General features: G+C 56.3%; 1 pseudogene; it reads left to right on the top strand.

Moving 5' to 3' along the window:
* LOC143263051 (large subunit ribosomal RNA) overlaps positions 1 to 2500 on the top strand; it is a 7477-nt pseudogene that overhangs the window by 1656 nt on the left and 3321 nt on the right.

Raw genomic sequence — 2500 nt, forward strand, 5'->3', positions numbered from 1 at the left:
AGTCGGAATCCGCTAAGGAGTGTGTAACAACTCACCTGCCGAAGCAACTAGCCCTGAAAATGGATGGCGCTGAAGCGTCGCGCCTATACTCCACCGTCAGTGGTATGTGTGAAGCGGGGCAATTTATTGTCCTCTATGAAGCTCTGACGAGTAGGAGGGTCGCGACGGTGTGCGCAGAAGGGTCTGGGCGTGAGCCTGCCTGGAGCCGCCGTCGGCGCAGATCTTGGTGGTAGTAGCAAATACTCCAGCGAGGCCCTGGAGGACTGACGTGGAGAAGGGTTTCGTGTGAACAGCCGTTGCACACGAGTCAGTCGATCCTAAGCCCTAAGAGAAATCCTATGTAGATGAGGTGTCCTAAGACGTTAAACACTTGTAAAAAAAAAACGCAGCTATTTTATTTTATTTTTTTATTATTATATAAATCGCAGCATATTTTGTTATTATATACATGCACAAAAAACACCCATTGGGCGAAAGGGAATCCGGTTTCTATTCCGGAACCCGGCAGCGGAACCGCATACCATTCGGGCCCTCGTAAGAGTGTTCGTCGGGGTAACCCAAAATGACCTGGAGACGCCGTCGGGAGATCCGGGGAGAGTTTTCTTTTCTGTATAAGCGTTCGAGTTCCCTGGAAACCTCTAGCAGGGAGATAGGGTTTGGAACGCGAAGAGCACCGCAGTTGCGGCGGTGTCCGGATCATCCCCTCGGACCTTGAAAATCCAGGAGAGGGCCACGTGGAGGTGTCGCGCCGGTTCGTACCCATATCCGCAGCAGGTCTCCAAGGTAAAGAGCCTCTAGTCGATAGATTAATGTAGGTAAGGGAAGTCGGCAAATTGGATCCGTAACTTCGGGATAAGGATTGGCTCTGAGGAGCGGGGCGTGTCGGGCTTGGTCGGGAAGCGGGTCTGGCTGACGTGCCGGGCCTGGGCGAGGTGAACGGCTCTCGTGGCTGGGATCCGAGCTCGGTCCCGTGCCTTGGCCTCCCGCGGATCTTCCTTGCTGCGAGGCTTCCGTGGCGTTTCCCATCGGTGCGGTCGTCCTCTTCGGCCGCCATTCAACGCTCAGCTCAGAACTGGCACGGACTAGGGGAATCCGACTGTCTAATTAAAACAAAGCATTGCGATGGCCCCCACGGGTGTTGACGCAATGTGATTTCTGCCCAGTGCTCTGAATGTCAACGTGAAGAAATTCAAAAAAGCGCGGGTAAACGGCGGGAGTAACTATGACTCTCTCTCGCCGGGTAACGCTAACGGGGTTCAGGCGTACTTGGCGCTTGGGGGTTGCCAGCCCTCTCGCGCCTAAAATCTTGTTGGCCCTCCCAAAAACAAACTGCCTCGGATGGGTAAACGTAGAGGGGCGGCCTCTGCCGCCCCTAGGCCAGCAATTTCCCCCCTTCCGGGACCGAGCTCTGGGGATCCCCCTTCCCGGCCGGTCGATTTCCCTTGTCAATTCCCAGGCTGCGATAGATCCTTCGCTACCAAGATCGGTAGGGGCGTTCACATGAGGTCCGCTCACCCTGATTGGTCAGATGATGTGAACCGCGCGGCGCCAGCAAAGGCACGTTGGAGTGCAGAGGAGGTGTCTTTGCTGGCGCGGCGCGAGGCAGAACTGTCCATGAAGGGTGTGCGCTTCATCAATCAGGCGCTCATTGGGTTCCTGCCTGGCAGGTCGCTAGATGCCATCAAGGGCGCTCGGAAGCACAAGGACTACCGAGCGCTTGTGATGGAGCACGTTGGCCGCATTCAACAGGAGTCATTGCCGCCGGTGGCTGAGGCGCCCGATCTCGCGGTGGAGGTCCAGGATAGCGATCGGGTCTTCCTAGAGTATTTCCGCGGCCTTGAACCACTAGGGTGCGATGGATTCCAGGCTGATACCCTGGATGAAATCTGTGCCCTGGTTGGAAGAGAGGATCGCGGGAATATTCTGGAAAGGCTCACCGCTTACCTGGCGGATATCTTTCCGGTACCTCATGCAGCGAGAGTCGTGCGTCGAGGCCGCCGTGCGCAACCGGAGGAACCGCTCTCGCGACGCAGACAGCGCCGGAGGAATTACGGCATAGTGCAAGAACTGTGGCGTAAGGACCCCCGGCGCTGTTTGGATGTCATAAGGGATGGCCCCGTAGGTGACCATGGCATCCCTCAAGATGTTATGGTTCCCTATTGGGAAGCCCTTATGACAGGTGCGCGCGACAGCTGTCCTCCGTGTGAAAACCGAGAGGACACCATCTCCTCTTTGTGGTCTCCTGTTAATCCGGATGAACTACGGAGGGCGCTTCCGGGTAGGAAGACAGCACCTGGTCCTGACGGTCTGTCTGCGAGACTCCTTTGTAAAACCCCCCTTGAGGTTTTGCAAAGGATCTATAACCTCATTATGTGGTGCCGCAGACTCCCTATTCACCTAAGGGACGCCAGGACCGTGCTCATTCCTAAAACCGGACTGCCTTCTTCTCCGTCTGATTTTCGACCCATCACCGTCGCCTCGACCCTTGTGCGAGGATTCC

Source organism: Megalopta genalis, unplaced genomic scaffold (assembly GCF_051020955.1).
Source record: "Megalopta genalis isolate 19385.01 unplaced genomic scaffold, iyMegGena1_principal scaffold0300, whole genome shotgun sequence".
Taxonomy (NCBI): domain Eukaryota; kingdom Metazoa; phylum Arthropoda; class Insecta; order Hymenoptera; family Halictidae; genus Megalopta; species Megalopta genalis.